Raw genomic sequence first — 21,697 nt, 5'->3', positions numbered from 1 at the left:
TCTCTCTCTCTCTCTCTCTCTCTCTCTCTCTCTCTCTCTCTCTCTCTCTCTCTGTGTGTCTATCTCTCTGTCACTCCCTCCTTGTGACACCCCACCCCCCTGTTTCTGCTTGCTGATCAGGATATAAAGCTCTCAGCTACTGCTCAAGCAAGACGCCTGGCTGCTTCCTGCTGTGTTAATCATGAACTAATCCTCTAAGACTGTAAGCAAGCCCCCAATTAAATGCTTTTAGAAGAGCTGCCTTGGCCACAGTGTCTCTTCACAGCAGGAGAACAGTGGCTAGGACAGAAGTTGGGACCAGGCGTGGGTATTACTGAGGCAGGCCTGACCAAGCTGCTTGTATGCAGTGTGGTCTTTGGATGAGAAGAGTGTTTGAATGCTCTGAGATGGGCCAGGTAGTATGAGCATGAAAGACAGCAGTGTTGAGAGCAACATGGGCCGTGCAAGCCCAGTTCAAGAGGTTTCAGAGAGGAAGAATATTAGCAAGTGGCTTACACCATTCTTGTGTTATTTTGGTGAAGAATTTGGCTACTTTTTTCCCTTGTCCTAAGAATCTGTGCGAAGCTAATTAGAGGAGTTTGGGGACTAATTTGATTGGCAGTGGAGATTTTCAGACAGTGTAAGCAATGACTGACTGCATCATGTGGTTATCAGTAATCACTCTTAGGCAGATCTACAAGAAAAAGGGTTAAGTGGGACAAAAGAAATACAAAAATGTAGTTTGAGAGGAAAAAAAATCAAAGCAGGAAATGTAACGTTGATGCCAAGTACTGTGTTCAAGCAGATGAGAAACTTCCAGATCTGTTGTTGAATAGAACAAAAAGGTCCCACACAGCTAATCTTACAATCTATGGAAGGAAAAGGCCTGAGAGATTCCCTAGGCCTAAGTAACAACAGAAAGTTTACACAAATAAAATTCAAGGAGGGGGCCTGGTTCCAGCCTCAGCTAGTAGAACTTGGCAACTTCCACCTCATGGTTCTGGCTTTAGAGTCAATAGTTAACTGGAAAGAGGTTATGGAATCTTCCTCCACAGTTAAGGAAGGATACTGAGGCCAGGTATGCGGCAGGGGAGTCTCTACATGGAGGCAGGAGAGGCTATTTCATGAAGCTGTGGAGGTGAAGCCTGGTTTGCTTGGAGACCCCTAACATGGTGGAGATGCCAGACATGTGGGATGGGTGCCAAGAAGAGGTGCAGGCAGGATATGGAACCAGGTCCAGAGAGAGGAAAGGATGCAGTCAACAGAGATGGGAGGACTGGGAGATTTGAAGAGTCCTCTAAGCCACTGAATGTCGGACCTAGAGCTACAGGATTTGGAGTTTGCCCTGCTGGTTTTCAGTCTTGCTGTGGTTCAGCATTTTCTCACTAAGCCCCTTTTCTTCCCTTTTGGAATGGTAATGTATATTTCATGCCATTGTATGTTGGAAGTATGTGTTTTGCTATTTGATTTTGATTTTACAGGAGTTCACAATTAACAGATTGCATTAGAATCAGAAGAGACTTTAGAAATGTAAACATTGTTGAGAAAGATTATGTGGAATTTTGAATGAACTGAATGCATTTTGCATTACGATATAAGCCTATAGGGGCTAAAGAGTGGTATGTGGTGGTCTGATGAGAATGGGCCCCAGAGGCTCATATATATGAATGTTTAGGTAGTGGAATTGTTAGGAAAGGATTAGGAGGTATGGCCTTGTTGGAGAAAGTGTGGCCATGCTGGAGGCAGTATGTCACTGGGCTTTGGGGTTTCAAAAGTCCACAGCAGGCCCAGTCTCTTTCTCCCTGCCTGATGTATGCAGATGAAGATGTAAAGCTCTCAGCTACTGCTCCAGTGTCATGCCTGTCTGCTTCCTGTCATGAAGATCACGGACTAGCCGGGCGGTGGTGGCACACGCCTTTAATCCCAGCACTTGGGAGGCAGAGGCAGGCGGATTTCTGAGTTCGAGGCCAGCCTGGTCTACAGAGTGAGTTCCAGGACAGCCAGGGCTACACAGAGAAATCCTGTCTCAAAAAACAAAAAACAAAAAACAAAACAAAACAAAAAAAGAAGATCACGGACTAACCGTTTAAAACTGTGAGCAAGCCCCCAACGAAATGCTTTCTTTTTATGAGTTACTTTGGCCATGGTGTCTCTTCACAGCACTAGAACAGTAATTAAGATATGGAGTTTTATTACGTAGATCTGGCTGTCCTAGAACTCCCTATGTATATCACACTGGCCTTAAACTCACAGATATCTACCTGCTGCCTCTCAAGTGCTAGGATTAAAGGCATACACCATTACACTCAACCATCAAAGAAATATTAAATATGAGAAACACTTTCAACAAAGCAGCAGGATATAAAATTGGCATGAAAACATTAGCTATTTAATACACTAATAACATATTTATGAAGAAAAAGAAATTAGGAAAAATTAATATATAATAATTTAAACAGTAAAATACCTAACAAAGAAGTTGATAAAGTTTTATAATGAAAAAACCCTTCCTGCTATCCTAGTACTTTTTTTTCCTGTTGCTGTAATCAAAATATCCTAACAAAAGAAACTCCAGGAAAGATTTAGCTCTGTCATAGGACAGTCTATCATAGTGGGGAACTAAAAGAAGCAGGCAAGCAGGCATTTGGGACATCAGGTGATGTCAAACCCATACCCAAAAAGCAGAGAGATAAATGAAGGATGTTGCTGCTGACCAGCTATTTCTCCACCTTATACAGCTCATCGTTCCTCAGCCCAGGAAATGGTCCAGCCCACAGTTGAGATGATCGCCTCCCATCAATGAACACAAACAAAATAATCCTCCACAGGCATGCCCAGAGGCCCATCTCCAAGGTGAGTCTCCATTCTGTCAAGATAAGCCTAAGGACTTCAAGAGTTGTGATGATGTCCATGTTACCAAGAATGACTTACAGATTTAATGCAATTGCCATCAAAATACAAGTGATATTTGTCACAGAAGTCCAAAAACAGTTCTAGGATGGATACTGCTGCACAAAAGACTTTGACTTGTCAGCATGATCTTCAGTATGAGTAGTAGTGACAGCATCACTACACCTGGTTTCAAATGTAGGGGCCACATCAGCATTTAATGACACAAAGCCTGACACCAGATCAATGGGAGAAAGCAGAAGATCCAGAAATAAAGTACATAGCTGCAGCCACCTAATTTTCGACATATTTGTCATAAATATACATGGGGGGGTGGTCAGGGGGAGCCCTTCAGTGACTCATGCTGGGAAAACAGGATATTCACAGTTGTGTGACTTTCCCTGGAGAAACATAAGCAAATATCTATTAATTCTCAAAGAGTGGAGCCAATGGGCCATTGAAACAGTTCTGCCTAAATTCAACTTGGTGAGCCACTGAGCTTGCTGGAGTTAGTTACAAGAGTATGGGTAACTAAGATATCCCATCACTGGGAAGTCTGGCCCAGCCTGGGTGATGCCCTGACAGTGCTGCATCAGTGCGTTCTGACCTCAGTTAATCGTCTGCCTCCTTACACTCTGCACCCAAGACCACACAGAGCCACGCGCACCAGTGGAAGGGTGTGTGATGGGGAGAAGCCTAGTCCAGTCGCCTTCCTTCTAGAAGGGAGATACACACTCCCATCACCACAGGACTAGCTAAGGCTGTATGTCTTGCTTATTTCACTGCAATGACCGTAAGTAAGAAGAGTACCGGGTAGGCCACAGCGGTCTTTGCTCTGTGGTAGCTAATGGTCATGGTATATTCCTAGGAAACAATCCTTCCCTAACACCACATTCCCAACGATGAAAGATAGATCCCCATCTGTCTCACCCTGTACAAAAATCATTCAGAATGGATCACTGGTGGGCTGCCAAAACCCTAAAATTTGTAGCAGAATTTTAGTAGAGCTGTTGAATCTAGATGCACTCTGAGTGATGGCACTTAGGCTCTGAAATAGCCTTTGTGAATAGTCAGAGATCATTATCTGAGGATGACTGAAGTTGTTCTTCCCAAGGATTCTCAGAACTTCTGCATGACTTAGACCTAAGTCCTGGCAAACCGGGAAGTCTGATGAAACTTCTAAGTCAGATGAGCGGTTCTGGTATGTGGAAAGGACTTGCTAAAAGTGCCTTTTGGGAGAATGCTTCCTGACAGGGCTGTACTGTGGAGCTGGCTCTGGAGGCCTTAAGGCGAGCTGGCCTGAGGGCAGGAGAGCAGGAACGCTGACCTCGCCTCCTGTCCATGGTGGCATTGGGTGGCCTAGCTAGAATACAGCTGGAGAGTGCTACAGATAAGGAAGAGGCAAAGCCCTGGGCAACTCAGGCCCAGATCCAAGGCTCTGAGTTGGTCCACCCTCAAAACTATATCACCTTCAAATGGTTGGGATAAGTAAAAGGACCGGTCCTGCTGATCCAAAGCTCCAGGATCTCCATGACATAGGGCAACAACAGGATAACCAGGAGGAGTTTCCAGTCCCAGAATCCAATATTGATTATGTCATGGAAGCCAGAGACAATGACTCTGGTTTAATGGACTTAAATCAGACCAATGATTCATTGCAATGAACAGCAGCAAGTGAAGATGTGTGGACAGAGGGATATACTGTGACACACTACAGCTCCATGATGAATGAGAGATGTTTTCTATGCTTTTCTTTTTTTTTTTTTTTTTGATTGTATGATTTTTTTTTTTTGGGGGGGGTAGGTTGCAAGATCAAGAGGTGAGCAGGACCGGGGTACATGATGTCAAAATCACAAGGAATCAATAAAAATGCCTTTTGTGTAACAAGAAAGAGGCTTCTGCTAAGCTCGCAGGCAGTCAGTTCATCAGAGCTATCTTCTGGACACTGAGAAGCCTCTTATATCCCCACAGTCTCTCTCTCCCACCAATCATCCCAAGCAACCCCAAACACCACCACCAACTGGCAAGAACGCTCTCACCAGGCTTCCACTATTTCAGGAGATAACTGCACAATCTGACAAATAACACTGCAGGAAATGCAAAAGTGTTTGTACAATGGGGTGGCGGTGGGGGAGGAGACAGTGGGCCTAGGGGAGAAAATCTTATCAACTGTGTATCTGATAAAGGATTAACATCCAGAACTGTAAGAAATGAAATATTAAACACTCAAAGGAAGCAATCCACTCACTCTGAAACCCTGGACATTCTCATTCTTTCTCTGACAAACGCTCTCATCCAACAGCAGCTCCTGAGCCTGTCTGTGATACTAACTCAGAAGGACCTTCTCATTCCTTCATTTACCTCCCTGTTCCCTAGAGCTGGCAGCATGCGGAGCTTGCCTGACCTGCTGCTTATATCTTAAAGTCAAAGGAAGGAAGGGAGGGAGGGAAGGAGGGAGGGAGGGAGGGAGGGAGGGAGGGAGGGAGGGAGGGAGGGAAGAAGAAGGAAATGAAAGAACTGCTCCCCGAGTTTCCATCTGAGTCTATTGTTTCAGTTCTTCTATCAATAAAACTAAGAACCCACAAAAGGGAAATCAGGCTAAGCGACATAAGCCAAACCCCAAACCAAATATGTTTCCTTTTATAATAGGAATAAAGACAGATAAACACACTCCTCACTCTCCCACAAAAATAGTCATATTGAAACTTATTGTTTCATATGGTAACTTAAAAAGTCAATTCAAATGGACAGTAAGCTAGCACTGTTTACAATTTAAGCCTGCCAATTTTAGTGCTTAGCTGAAATTAGAGTATCTTAAAAAAGAGACAAGTATTCAAAAGAGCTGCAAAAAAAAGTCTAAATTGATCCATGCTAAGCAAAAAAAAAAAAAAAAAAAAAAAGATCAATAATTTAAAATCTCCCCACAAAGTCTAGTCAAGACTTAGAGCTTAACTGGCCAGCTCTATCAGTCACTGAGGAACGGGTTAACAGCAATTCTATATAAAAATCTTCAGAGTACAGAAGGGAAAACTCTTCTAAGAAATCAATTTGACACTAATAAAATCTAGAGAAAGGCAGTATAAAACATAAAACAAAGTAATGAACACTACATAAACTTCTAACTAAACTAGTCCCCAAACCTTAAAATCGGGGCAAATCAAATTCAGTGGCTTATAAACAGGAAAAAATCCAAAGGTTTTACATCGTAGAACAATGTAAATTTTTGGGCCAGTGAGATGACTTGGAGGGCAAAAACACTTGCTACCAAGCTTTCACCTAGGATGACTCCCAGGACCCACATGGTGAAGAAGAATTAACTCCTGCAAAGTCATCTATATTTCTACCTGTGTGCCTTGGCAATACACATACACACACACACACACACACACACACACACACACACCTCTAATAAATGTAAATAAATAAAATTTAATAATTACTTTAGCTTGTAAATTCAAATATTTTTATTGCTCTATGAGTAAATTAATTATAATAAATTAATGTAACACACTATATTAACAGCATAAAGGAGATCTGAGCATGGTAGGTCAAACCTATATCCCAGCAGTCAAAAGGCTAAGGAAAAGCAGAAATTTCATGCTAGTGGGGGCTACATTGAGACTGTTCCTCAAAATGAGGATGAAGATGAGGCCAACGAGGAGAAGGTGGTGGTGGTATCGGAAGAACAGGAGGAAAGGGAGGAGGAGAGGGGAGGAGAGGAAGAAGAGGAAGAGAAGGAGGAAGCAACCATGAAGTTATCTTAAAATACTGCCAGCAAAGCAGACAAAGAGGAAAAGGTCCTGAGCTTGACAAAATTTCCTGTGGAAAACCTACAGGTAGTATTTCCCTCAACAGTAATGACTAAATGCTTTCCTTCTAAGGCAGGAGCATGGCACTCAAGACCTTAGGGAATGCAACAAGCTAGGAGAACAGAAGTAAAGTCACAAGTATTACAAAAGAAGAAACTGTATAACTGTATCTTTGTTAACAGGCACTATGACCTAATATAGAGCAATCCTATACTTAGGGTGTGTGTGTGTGTGTGTGCGCGCGCGTGCGCACCATGTCCATCCACCATGGCAGCACAGTAACGATCTACAAAGAGATAGGGAAGTAGTTGGATGCAGCACCATTCAGTAGCCAGTGTTGGTTCAAACCTCAGGAGTCTGGCCCCAGGTAGTTTACTTTAGTAATATCTAAGCTCAATGCCATTTGCAGAATGTTTCCTGGTGAGAATTAACCCAAACCTGTGTGCATAAATTGAGACAAACTCAGATAAAGTTCTGGGGAGGATTGGTATGTCCTCTGCACACAGCTAATGCAAAGGCTATTAGCCACAACCATTCCCAGCCTTCTGGGCAGAAAATAGGTTCTAGATCCCCTTGTTTGAAGAGACAACCAAGTCTTTAACTCCTGGTTTCCATAGCGCTTACCTGAAGCACAAGGACCTACATGCCTTCTACACTATGTAATCAAGAAAAAGCCAATGAACTGAAATAAAGAGAATGGTTAGAAATTGTGTAAGGTATCAGGTGAGTACACATAAATTAAGTTAACTATATTTACATAAACTACAAGGAACTTTCAAAAACAAATTTTTAAAAAATTCAAAAGAACACCAAAAAGAATACTCAGACAAGGATAAAAGGTGCTCATAGGCAGGCCTGGTGGTACAGTACTGCCCTAGCTTCTTGCACATGGTTAAGGTCAGCCTGTGAAAATTAATAAGAGCTTCTCTCAAAATATAAAATTGAAAGACCCACTGTTGCATCAGCATAGCATTCTGCCATGGCTGAAGCAGTCGGTGGGGCCCACCTGAGCCTGAGAACTACCTGGAATGGGGCTAGTGCAATTAGGACCAGAGTTTTAATTTTAACCTGGTTCATTTCAATTTGTATTTTGACAGTCACATGTGCTTTGTGGTTGTACTAACGCTTAATGCATAATCACTGAAATCTCAATGTGATTTGTTGGAGACGGAGAAGGCAGTGTCTATGTGCATTTGTGGGTGGTGGGTATCAAATAAGAGCAAAATACGAAAGTGTCAGAATGAGACCATTTTTGTATGTTAATCCTGAAAATTAATTTACAGAAATTAAGAGATGGAAAAAGTTAGGGCATAGACATTAGATTTCTGATGACTTTCTTCCTAGCTGGTCAGTTTGCACACTTCCATACTGAGAATAACAACAGTCCTTGCTTTATAGAATTGTTTATAGTTTAAGTGATGTAAGGTCTGTATTTAGAATGCTGCTCAGTGCAGTAAATGCCAGTCATTACACCTTTATCACTGCTACCTTGCTCCTCCATGTACCAAGCTAGATGCTTCTAGAGCTAAGTTTACTTTCATGGTCTGCCCATCACTTGTTGTGTGGACTTACAATCTTGTCACTTTCTCTCTTGATGAGATTGTTTTTTAATCTATAAAATGACAATAACAATAGAATCTATTCATATGACAGTCATAACTTAAAAAAAAAGGAAATGACACGAAGGCTGAAGCTGTGGGTTACTGGTCAAGTCCATGCCTAACACGCGAGGATATGGGTTTAATGTACAGAACTGCTTAAACAAAAATAAAAATGTATACAGCTCAGAATACTAAAGACAATTATGAAAAAGATAAAACGGGAAAACTTATACCATCTAGTTACAGCAAGTGCAATAAAGTCACAGCAAGAAAAAAAAATGTTTCTGCCTAAATGAAAGACACAGTCTTATAGTTGAAATACAAATGTCTCCAATACTTCAGATGTTTGAGCACGTGGTCCCCAGAGAGTGAGGCTTTTTGGGAAGTTTGTGAAAGCTTTTAGGTAATTCTTGACATCCGGAAATTTTGAGATCAATGAACTATACCAGTTGTTTCCATACTTCAGTGTGCCCTGACATCCTATAAAAGGGTTTGTAAAACTGTAGACACAGGTCCTACACATTCCTGACTCTATAGATAGACAGTGTACAAGAATCTGCATTTTGACCAGTTCCCAGAAACCTGGAGACTTCTCAATTCAGGACCACACTTTCAGAAGTACTACTGAGAGAGCCTGCCTCTTTGGTTAGAAGTCTGATGTTAATGTCTCCAGGCTGAAAGGCAGCAGTCCTGTGGTCTACCGGTGTAACATCATCTTCCACACTGACTCCACCAGTCACCTGGAGAGTCCCTTGACAATAAGGCTTCCTTTGCCCTGTATCACCTCTGTGGCATCTAAAGTTCTGACTATTAGGACCTATGAATTTCTGCTTTTAATAAATTTACTCAAGTGATTGTTTTGAACCCCAAAGTTCTGGAACCACAGTCATGCCTAATTAACAAATTATGCTGAATGATACATAAGCACAGAGCTGAAGGCTCCGAAAGAACTTTGGTCATGACTGTAGTCTCTGAACATCTATCATAAATTATTTTCTTGAGGTCAGAATCCTTCTACTAGATGATCATTCCAGATTTAACGTTCTTCTGGGAATTAAAAACCACCACTGTTTGTTTACTAAATGACTAGAAAATTAGGGAAAGAAATCATTAAGTTGATTCATATAAAAGTTGTACCTTAGTCAGGGTTACTACTGCTGTGATGAAACACCATGACTGAAAGCAACTTGGGGAGGAAAGGGTTTATTTTGCTCACAGATCATCATTAAAAACATCAAGGGTGGCTGCTTCTCCTTCAGGTACAGGACGACCCCAATGCATTGGATCATTAAAATTCCTCTTGCTTTTTGCATCAATTCACGTCTCCGTATGGTTCGCTCAGAGGGTCACCAGTAACCTAAGGCTCTGCTCCCTAGAGTCTTACATTTGGTGCATTGGCCAGGAAGCCAACCTCCTGTCGGAACACACTGGAGAGTGGTAAATCTGAGGTCTCGAGCAGGGACTGAGGACTGAACATATAGATTTTTAAACATCACTAAGTGGGTAAGCTCTTCCATCTACTACCAAGCTTCAGGTTTTTCAACCATCGATCCAGCTCATGTGATGCTCTTTAGGAAAGTGTACACATTAAGCATTTGGAAACAGACACCACTGATATTGGATGATAACAAAGTTCAGAAGACCCTCTGGAGGATTTCTAGGATCTTCTGTCCTCAAGGAATCGATTAGAAACTTCTACTTGCATAAAAAACAAGAATGGCTGATTAGGAAAAAACATACTCTCAAGGAAGGAGGAGGGCTGGAGGAAAGAGATGAAATGGAAAACCACTCTGTCATAAAGAACCCGGCCTCTTCCTTCTCCTGGCCACCCATCATGGTTTATCTTAATGGGGTTCTTGGTGAAACTTGGACCCTCACACTTACTGGCAAGTACTTTGTCAACTGAGCCATTACCCCCAACTCTGTGTAGTCTTTTCTATACATCATCTCTTTTCTATAGACAAAAGAGAATTGAGACATTTTCTCTCCCTACATCTGGGCAAAATTATGAAGATACTGTTTCCTTTTCCAATGTCAGTCTCAGTCTGTGGCACAAGTGAGCAATGGACCTCTCTGAGTTACCTTTACAGTAATGCAAAGTAGCTTCAATGACAAGTGTCCCCATGTGCTTCAATACATTTGTCCATTGCTACCACTCTACAGCTCAGCTGGACACTGCTCAACCAAACTCCATGTATATTCTCTCTCTACAACCCAAGATAAAGGAGTGGATGCTCTCTGGAACATTCTAACTCCATTGCAGAGACTCAGAATAGAGTAACAATCACTGATGTGGACAATGTATCTGAGGCTAAAGCTGGTGAGTCAAGCCCTAGACACCTGCTTTACAGGTTTCACCTCACAATCCAGGTTTTATTACTATGCCATAAAAGAAACAGGAGATATCAGAACTTGTGAAATGTTTAAGTAACTTTAAACTTTATTAAGTAAAAATTACATAAACAGAACCATAAGATAATGAATAGAAAAGTTAAAATATAAACTATCACTTGTAAAATAGGTTATTTTAAAACTGGCGGTATCAACCCTAAATACCAAATCCCCAACATCCACAGTGGAAATGTTAATCTAATGAGAAAAAAAATCTCAATTTCATCTTCATATATACCAAAACTTTTTAATTTTTTAAAAATATTTATTTATTTATTTTAGGTTTTTCGAGACAGGGTTTCTCTGTGTAGCCCTGGCTGTCCTGGAACTCACTCTGTTGACCAGGCTGGCCTCGAACTCAGAAATCCACCTGCCTCTGCCTCCCAAGTGCTGGGATTAAAGGTGTGCACCACCACTGCCCGGCTTTACCAAAACTTTTTAAGAGTAAAAATTTTAGTTGAATAGAACTTTTGAAAAAAAAAAAAAAGAGCAATTCAATACAGCCCTAGATGGGGTTTGTAATTCAGTGAGACCTGAGATAGAAATGGACATTTGCCATTATAGTTACTTCAAATCAACTTCCAAAACTAAGACAGATCTGGGAAAGAATGAGTCTTTAAATGACCATGGTGCTTTTCTTAATAGTCCTGGAGTCCAGTCAGTCGTTCTACATCCTGTACAAGTCCAGTAGTGTACAGTGGTGGTCCAGAACAGTACTGATCTGTGCATTTTCATTTCATATATTATTTTCAAGAATAAAAACAATAAAAAAAAAACAAAAAAACCACCACCACTAGACCCAGCCTAAATTTAACAGCATCAATCTCAAGCACTAGAGACGCTAGTGAACAGTGTCTGCATCTTCCTGCTTATGTCCCCCTTCATCTTCAGCAGAGAATGACACTGGGCTGGACATTCCTTTGGGAAATAGTTCTAACAAGGACAAAAGGATTGGAAAATGGCAATGGCCAAGGTTTGCAAGCAAGTCAAGGAAAATAATCACTGTGGTGGGGTCAGGAAGACAAAAACAAAAGAAAACAAAACAAAAACACGAAAAACAAACAAAAACACAACAAAAAACAAAAACAGAACCAAAAACACAAACAAAAAACAAAGAAAATAAGAAAAAGCAAAACCAAAAACATAAACAAACAAAACAACAAACAACAAAAAACCAAGAATACAAACAAAAAACCCCAAAAAACAAAAATGAAAAACAACAAAAAACAACTAAAAACAAAAGCAGAAACACAAACAAAACAACTTAGAATAAAAACAAAACCAAAAACAAAACTACAACAAAAAACAAAACACAAAACCCAAACAAAAAACAACAAAAATACAAACAAAAAACAAAACAACAAAAACACAAAAAACAAAACCCAAACAAAAAGCAATAAACAACTAAAAACAAGATAAACAAAAAACAACAAAAAACAAAACACAAACTAGAAAACAAAAATAAAATAACAAAAACAAAACACAAAAACCAACAAAAACCAAAACACAAATAAAAAACACAACAAAACAAGACAAGATAAAACAAAGAACAGCAATTCATTGACTAAATTCAGCATTAAAACAGTATTTCTTGAACACGTGGTCTCCTGTGGGTTGGACAGCAGCAGTGGCTGAGCCTGCAGTAGTTGCATGCATCCTAGAGATGGCATTAGGGCAGCTATCTGACATCTCAAGTTAGGACTATATGAAAGAGAGTGGGCTTCATCCGGTCAGACAGCTCAGTACCTGTTTTAAATCTCTTCAACTCATCCTATTCAAGGTCTATTAGAAACATGGGCAGAAAAATACAAGGACCACTGGTGACCACAGCAATCGGGTTGATGTTGTTACAGTAAGTGACTGTGCAGGATTTCCCATACCATCCTCCTCCTGAAGATGGGCATGTGCTGCTGAGAGAAGGTGACAGGTTGGTCTCTAGCGACATAATCTGCATATTTACAGGGGAACATCCCATACTCACTCCCATTCAGTTGCTGAGGAATCTCCTCTGCTGTCATGCTGTGTTGTTTCCACTCCAAAGGGTCCAGCTCGATGCTTCGTGTCTTGCTCTCATTTTGTAAATATTGGAAGATGGTCTCACAGATAGTCTTCCCTGTCTGTCCCATTGAATTGAGGTATATGATACTTTGTTTTCTCAAATCGATTACCACCAGGATCCAATGTACCCTCTGGTGAATAGGCACCAAGATAAGTTCTTTATCAAAGAGATTGATTCCTTGAGTCCATCTTTTCACATAGCATAGTGTAACTGCTATGCTTTAGCTTGGGGTCAAAGAAAGTGCTAAACACATGAAGAGCTGGGTAGCCTTGGTTTTTATTTCTCTCAACCAGAAGGTTCATGTAGAAATTGATGACCTCATCATTGAGCCACTGACCGTTCTTGAGGGTCTCGAGGGTCTGGCTATCTCCTTAGGTGATTTGCAACCTGAATCCCCTACTTAGGATTTCCTCTTGGGGTCCTGGACGCAGTGCACTCTTGCTCCAAGCTGTTCCCCCTTCTTCCTTCATGATTTACACCACTTTTCTTTTGTGTAACAGATTTCTCCTCTGAACACCTCCTCTCTCTCTCGTCTGGTGTAGATGGTTCTGGGTCTCTCTGCATTGTTTCTGATCCATGATTGTGACCTAACATGCCCCCTTTGATTTTGGAGGTGTTTGTAAGGATTGGATGAGGCCTGTGTGTGTGTGATGTCACATGATAGTCGTATTTAAAGCGTTGAAGTAACCTTCCATGCTTTTCCTTTGGGGGGCTTTGTTCATTTTCCTCCATGACGGAATAGGGGTGCTTGTGACCCTTGTGACCATCAGCAGGCTTCCTCTCAGTTACAGCTTGCTCTAGAGGACCTTTGGTACACTCTAGGGTTTTTAGTTGTCTTGGACTCTCTTCCTGGGGTTTCTGTAACTGACCCTTGCCCAGCTGGTCTCTCTGAAGCTCTAGGTCTTGATGCTCCTGAGGGGACTTCTTCCAAGCCTTGCCAGGTTCTTTAAATACCATCTCTGTTCCATCTTGGCATTTACGTTTTACACTTTGCCTCAAAGCTTCAGACTCTGTCTCTGTCCCACTTCCATCCTGGTATTTCTGTTTTTGAGCTTTTCCTGAAGCTTTGGGCTTCATCTCCACCCCAGGCTGTTTAGGTTGTCACATGGAAAACTGCCTGGATTGCTGTTTTGACAGTACTGGCCTTTCTGATTTCCAAGAACCGTATGCCTGGTTCTGGGTTGGTACTCTTGGGTTACCCTGGTGTAAAACAATCACTTCTTCCAGTAGATGGTTGGTTCAAGGCCGGAAACCTATTAGGCTCAGGAGAGCGCTTCTCAACAGAGTTGACTTTGTAGGTCAGGATCAGTCAAAGAATGGAGATAATTAAGCTGTTAATATCGGAAACCGATTGGTGAACAGTCAGATGTTGGCAGTTCACCAGGGTCCACTCTGGGAAACTCTGAGGAGTTCTAAAAACACTTCCTCACAAGTATCCTTCTAGTGCGCTGTAACCAGCTACCCAAAATTTCAAAATCAGACTAATAGTCCTAGTTAATCACTATTAAGACACCATGCCTAAACCTAGCAGCTAACACATCGGAGGCAACCTCACGAATGATGTCTAACTCAGGGGGTTGCCCCTAGTCATAGCCTTCAAGGTTCCATAGCTGGTTATGATGTCACCTGAAAGAATGCAAATCAACTTTTCTGGATGGTGGAAGCCCTCCCCAACCCAAACTGGATCCAGGATTTCCGAGTGCTCTCTTGCCCCAGTGGGAAGTTTGAATGAATTGATACATATCTCAGTTCCCTTTGTAGAGTGAAAAATTATAGAAGCTGGGTATATAGAATCCTTTATAGACATATAAAATATTCTTTAGGCTTTCTTTATAAGGACATGGAAAATTTTCTGAGAAACAGAGCCATGAGGCAAGTTAAGAATGTGGACAGGCTAGTTACGGGAACTGGCTAGAATGCAAGTTAGCCAGCTGGGTGGGAACCAAGCTGGGAACCAAGCTGAGAACCAAGCTGGGAACCAAGCTGGGAACCAAGCTGAGAACTGCAGTGACAGGGCAAGGCCACAGTGACAGAGCAGGACCACATTCTTAAGAAAGATTAGCATACAGAGAGTTTTCACATGACCCAGACTCACGTAGGTTGGGTTCCTTTGGAATGTTCCACTATTTTTATGTTATGCCACCTTAACAACCCCTCATCCCCCTCCCCATTCCTTGGTTTGTGGTTTTCCCCCTTAAAAACCCTCTCAAACTGGCTGTCGGGGGTCAATTCAGCTCCTGCATGGGCATACGAATCGACCGGCAGATAGCTGTCACATGCCCGAATAAACCTTGCTTTTGCTCCGGTACATGGTGTCTCAAGCAGATTACTGGGTGGTCGCGACTTTCTGAGACTTGAATGAGGGTCTCCCCTCTGCGGAGGTCTTCACCTTCGGCAGAGCACAGGGTTACCTAAATCATCTCAACATCAACAGCAGCAGCTGGTCCTGACCAGTACATTTGTCTTTTAGGAAATTGTCCCATCATGGTCAACTATAGAAAACAAAATATAAGTGCCATTCAAAATATCTTCTCACAATATGCTTGCTAATTACAAAAAATAAATAGAATTTTACAGTTATAAAAACTACGAACCAACCAACCAAAACAACAACAACAACAACAACAAAACCATCAAGGGTAGAAACTCATGCAGGACAGGAACCAGGAGGTTTGCTCTTCATGGCCTACCCAGCCTGCTTTCTTATAGAACCCAGGACCACCAGCTCAGGAATGGCCCCGCCCACCATGGTCTGGGCCCTATCCCATTGATCACTAATTTTATTTTATTTTATTTTATTTTGGTTTTTTCGAGACAGAGTTTCTCTGTATAGCCCTGGCTGTCATGGAACTCACTCTGTAGACCAGGCTGGCCTTGAACTCAGAAATTCGCCTGTCTCTGCCTTCCAAGTGCTGGGATTAAAGGCGTGCGCCACCACTGCCCGGCAATCACTAATTTTAAAAATGACATTTTCTCAACTGAGGCTCATTCTCCTCTGATGATTCTAGCTTGTGTCAGGTTGACTAGGCAGCACAAGTTGAAACCAATTATTTAACAAATGTATAGAAGGGAGTAGTGTAAGAGAAGTTTTATATTCAAAAGAAGTACCAATGAAAGAATGGAGTCTATTTAGTAATACATAGGTGATATTCAAACTGTTTTAACAACAACAACAGTAACAAAAAGACAAATAGACACCAGGCAAAGCAGACACTAACCTCAGTGGCAAGTACCACTGCTCTATTCTACCTCAAGGTCTAAAAAGGCGTCCTGCATGTAAGAAGTGCTCAAGTACTTCACAAAATTCAAGTACTTCAAGTATTTCATGAAAACTTATGAGGACCATTTACCTATGAAATCCTCCCTCCCTCCCCTCCTTCCCTCTTTTCCCTCCCTTCATCCCTCCCTCCCACCAACTCTTGACCTCTCAAATGCCCATTCCCATTTAAGCATCCTCCATCTCTTTTCTAATTTCAGCTTTTGATACAAAAATATACATATATTTGAAATAAGATGTTTAGGGCATTAAAATGGAAGAGACATTTCCTTCTCTATTCTCTGTCTCTCAAAGGTGACCATTTTAAGTAACTTTAGCTTCTTCTTCTGAGACTTACTTCAACAAAACATAGTTGTCTCCAAGTAATAGTTTTCTGATGTGACAATTAGATACACCCCAGCAATTTCATGCATCTATTCCTATGGATTTAAAATGTTTATGCCATTGATTGCTTCCCACATTTTTCGCTTTTTTCACTCTCCATCCTTACACACATGTATTTCTCACCACGCAGCCATCCAAAAGAACTGTGATCTGTCTATGCCTGCAGTCCCCATCAGGGCACCGACTCCAGCATCCTGATGCTTTCATTTTCCTTTCCATTAGACTTGTTACTGTACTTAGTGCCTTTCTCTGTAGGCTTCCTTCCTTCCCTGTGAGGAGCACACCCTGTGGTTTCCTAAGTAACAGCCTGTGGGAAGTGCTTTTGTGAGCATCTGGCTGATGGTGGGGTACATGCCTTTTAAGATGGGGAGGATTACTATAGCAAAATGGCTGCCCTAAACTAACTCTGATTCCAATATCTGACCCCTATTTACTTCTGGGAACCTGTAGGATCTTCTTTGTCCCCAGTGTTCTCATTTTTTACAGCGTGCTTGACATGGATGGGTTTCATCCCTGTCCTGGCATCCTGTGTGTGCGTGTGTGGGGGTGTCTTTTGGTCTGAATCCACATCTTCTACACGTGGGACATATCCTTGGATTGCTTCTGCAGATCACCTTCCTCAAATGACCTCTGCACTCATGCTCCAGTGCTGGCCTTTTCAAAGGCTCTCTGCCTACCACTCTTTTTCCCGCTAGGTTCCAGTTTTCCCATTTTTTTGTACATTTATTATACTCATCTGCTACAAAATGAATTGTCGTGCTTTAAGTTTCCTGAATTCTTTGTGGATAGTGTTTTGTTGCTCACGTTAAAAGCCTCCTTGTTGCCTCCAGAATACCTCTCTCATAGCATTGCTTGGTTTTGGACAATGCTGATGGTAATCCCACACTGACTTACAAGTTGATTTAAGCTAATTGAGAAGATATTTGATCTTGTGTCAGCAACTCTGGACAGAAACTCGGCCAGATTGAGGTGTCCATCTATTAATGAAAAGTGACTTTCCTATATCCTCAAAGAATTTGGTGCAGTTTTCTTTTCATGCCTTCAAAGGCTTAAAGTTTAAAGCACCCACACCAAGAGTTTACAGTACTTTTCCAGCTCCAAAACTCTCAGGATTTACTATCAGCTGGGGTTTGGGAAACCAGGGTTAAATATCCCAATTTCTAATCAGTCTAGTTGATCCCAGGCAGAAAGCTTGGCAGTCTGTTTAAGGAGCAGAAAAGAAAATGGCACTTGAAGTCATTGGAAGCAGGCTTGACAGTAGAGAGGTCAGGCCAGGGATGGCAGATAGCCTCCATACTGGCATGTTCCGTCCTCACTCAGAGGGTCGGATGTCCCAGATGATAAGTCTCTAATTTCCTATGCATAGATGGCTTTGCTCTCATTCTCTTGAGAATCTAGTAAGGAACGTACGCTGGTCATTCTCATTCCCCATTCTCTGTTTTGAGTCCCTGAGCTTAACTATACCAAGCATTCCTCAATTAAGAAAGCCCATTATTTTCAGTCCAGTGAGACCAAACTTTCTGAACGGGGAAGCCATTCCTCTTTTTTTAATGTTCACACTTATGCTATGTATGATAGTGTTCCCTCATCCCACTGAGGTTCCCATACTGAACTGGCTCTTGAGATAGAACTGTTCACTTGGTCACATCTAACTTCCACCATCCAAGACCATTCCCTTGTCCACTGTAGACTGAAACTTCCAGTCATGGTCTCTTCGTGCTCATATTAGTTTCTTGTAGGAGGCATTAGATCCTTGTAGGGAAACAAGGAATGTTAAATGCATAGTTGTCTTTTCAAAGAGACAATCTGTCTTCTGCCCAGAAAGCTGGGAACAGATGTGGTGAATAGCCCGGTGACCTTTGTATTATCTATGTGGCCAGGCCACACTGGCTCCCCCAGACCCTTGTCTTGAGCTTGTCTGTCTCACTCCATTGCATTTTCCTCTCCTAGACCCTTATTATGAACTTCTTTTTCTAACACGTTTCCACAGTTAATCTATAGAGCCCAACTTTATATAAAATATCAATTGTACTTTATAAGATTTTCAATGTATTCATGTCCTAAGCTTTGCTGTGCACCCAAGATTGAGTTAATTATCACTAGGAATTTTTTTTCCAGATTGTGTTGCACTTAAATATGCCTAAATTAAGCTACCTGAGTCAGACTCCTAAAATTTGAACCAATACCAGCTACTGAGTTGTGTTAAACCAGTGGCTCTCAGCCTTAATAACACTGCAGTCACTTAATACAGTTCCTCATGTTGTGGTGACCCCCAACTGTAAAATTATTTTTGTTGTTATTCATAACTATAATTTTGCTACTGTTGTGAACTATAATGCAACTATCTGTGTTTTCCATGGTCCTTGGTGACCCCTGTGAAAGGACTGTGAGAGTCCCAAAGCAGGTCACAAACCACAGGCTGAGAAGCACTGTATTAAGTACAACTGCCGCATTTCTCCCAGGTAGACATTTTGCTAGCTTTGGTGGTCACAACAAGGATGTCCACAGCTCTATCATGTTTCAGGAGGGAAACAAATTACATGTCTGTTTACCCCTTTCTGGTACGTGCAGCTTGTTTTTAATTTGCATAAATGACATGTCTATCTGAAACCATTCCTTTCCTCTGATATAATTTATCATGGTGATGTTAGGCAAACTATTCAGATATGAATAATGAGGACAAAAGGAAAATCCCTTGTAATTGAATCAACAGAATACTGTGAACGTTCTAGAGCAAAAGGCCTGGACTGTATCTCAGGTCTATTGCTTTCATCTTTCAGAAAGATACTGTTTTACTAGAGTACAAGAACTGTCTCCCATCGAGGCTAATGCACTCGATGAGATTGCTATCCTCTTTGACCTTCAATTAGAGGCAGCTTTTAGGTTAGAAATAACAGTGCAGATTTATGCCTTTCCTTGACAGCAAATCATCTATTCACTTAATGAAATGCAGTGACTTTGTATTCTAACCAAAGCTATTCTATTACAGCTGCACATGAGTGTGTGTGCGTGAGCAAATTGTAAATGAATTTTTAATATATATGTATTTCCTTCTAGACATCTGGACTGTGTAATATTCACTTAGCAGCCCACATCATTCAGAAGACAGGAAATTAGTATTCCTCAGATGAGAGATCAGATGATGCTGGAGAGGTATCCATCTCTTAATGAGAACCAACTTTACACAACATGGTCCTGTCATTCTCAAAACAAGGCTCAAAGCATCATATACCTGTTATTTACAATACTTTTCCAGCTGCAAAAATGTCAGGATTTACCATTGTTGAGGCCCACTCCTTTTCATATCACTGTAGCCATTTTGTATTCCGTCTCCATTTAGCTCATAAGGTAAAATTAAGTTCAGGTTTGCAGACTCCACTTCCTACAATTATCCAGAGCTGACACTGGAAAATGTTACTAGTACGCCAAAAAGTCATGGCTTAGTCACTTAGGTTCTGTTACCTCAATATACTGATATTCCTTTGTGCACTACCTGTCCACCACCCCTCTTATCTCACTCTGGACCAATCAGCTTAAAGGTCAGCTAATAATACTCTGTCTAGTAAACCAAAATGTTATATCACTTCGCTGCTTGCTATTAAACGTTGGAACCTGTTTTTTTTTTTTTTTTTTTTTGCTATAAAAAGCCTGCTCTGAGAAAAGTTTGATGTCATAAGTTTCAGACCCAATTCTGAATGATGTCTCCGGTCTGACAAGTATTTCAGTGTGTGTTCAATAAACTACGCTTGCTTAACTGAACACCATCAACTCGGATGTGGAAAACCAGGATTATAATACTGGTTTCTAACCAGTCTAGATCACAGCCATGATACTCAGCTAGTCTCCCCTTTCCTATATAACAACAATCCCTACCATTCCTAAAAAGAAAACTGCAAACGTGTATGTGCATGTGTGTGTGTACGCACGTGTGTATGTGTGCACATGTGTGTGTGTGTGTACTCACATACACAGGCATGTTCATGTGCCAAGCTCTGTGTGTGGCTACTGATTTGCTGGACTCAGTCCTCTCCATCTACCACAGAGGACTCAGGGGTCACACTCTGGCTGCCAGGCTGGCAGGAAATGCCTTTACCTACTAAGCCAGTTCATTGCTTCCCCACTGCTCTTTGACTCTATGACTTCATATTGCTTGCAATATTAAAGAGTAAACAAATAAAATATTTTTATTTCCAACAATTTAATACATTTTAATATTAATGTCAATTATTTTTGGTTTTTCAGACATGTTTTCTCTGAGTAAAGAGGGTATTTTAATTTTTTGGTGGCTCTGAACTGCTGACTCAGGCTCCTAAGAGCTGAGATTATAGGCTCATGCCATGTAACTTTCAATTTATTTTCTTTTTTCTTTTTCTTCCTGGAACTCACTATGTAGAACAGGCTAGTCTCCAACTCACAGCGATTTGCCTGCCTGTCTCTCAAGTGCTGGGATTAAAGACACATGCCACCATGCACAGCTAATGTAAAATTTAGGTTTCTCCCTGAAACCTTCAATTTTAAGAAGAAATATAGTAATAAAAATTACATCTAATATAAATGTATAATTTCTATTTTTGTTTTGTTTCTTGTTTGTTTTGCTTTCGAGACAGGGTCTAATTATGTAGTTCTGGCTGTCCTGGAATGCCCTCTGAAGATCAGGCTGGTCTTGAACTCACAGAAATCTACCTGCCTCTACCACCCAAGTGCTGCAATTTTAGATGTGTATCACTACATCCAGCTTATCATTTTCAAAGCAGGCTCCCCTCTAGAGCAGTTTTTAAAAAGAAATATTTAGACTTAAAACTTTAATGAAGAAGGGGCTTGTTAGCTGGTTGTAAGAGAGTATAATCTCATACTTTTAAATATCATATATTATATCTGTGGGATAAATATATCTCTGTAAAATACTTTATTATTGGCATACTGTTTAGTTTACTAAGCATCATGATAATGCAGCAATTGAATTTTTTCTTAACATTATAGAGAAGTTTGTAGGCAATTTAACATGATTAACATAGAAAAAGTGATTTTCATGATCTACCCATGATTTTCATAATATATCTCATGAGTAGAATTTTTCTGTATTCTGTGTATCTGTATATCTTTTATGCTTTGGTGTAAGTCCTGGGTTTGATTATGATTCTGTTCAGTGGACTCTAGGTGAGACATTTAATCAAAGGTCTCTGGCCTCACTTCACAAGTGCTATGTGGATAAAATTTAAAAATAAATCCTATTAGTGGCTGTGGGCTTTGCGCTGTCCAGCCAGAGCTCCAGCTTCCCTCTGGTCTGCACCTATACTAGCTAAAGTTG

The 21,697-nt window shown here is 41.1% G+C and overlaps 1 protein-coding gene and 1 pseudogene across 1 annotated transcript in view; both read right to left on the bottom strand.

Moving 5' to 3' along the window:
* Mblac2 (metallo-beta-lactamase domain containing 2) overlaps positions 1-21,697 on the bottom strand; it is a 38,410-nt gene that overhangs the window by 9,153 nt on the left and 7,560 nt on the right. The gene's annotated exons all lie outside the window — the stretch shown is intronic.
* LOC114614570 lies at positions 12,275-13,946 on the bottom strand (annotated as a pseudogene).

This window comes from Grammomys surdaster, unplaced genomic scaffold (assembly GCF_004785775.1).
Source record: "Grammomys surdaster isolate TR1022 unplaced genomic scaffold, NIH_TR_1.0 126391, whole genome shotgun sequence".
Classification (NCBI taxonomy): Eukaryota; Metazoa; Chordata; class Mammalia; order Rodentia; family Muridae; genus Grammomys; species Grammomys surdaster.
This window is presented reverse-complemented; position numbering and strand designations above follow the sequence as displayed.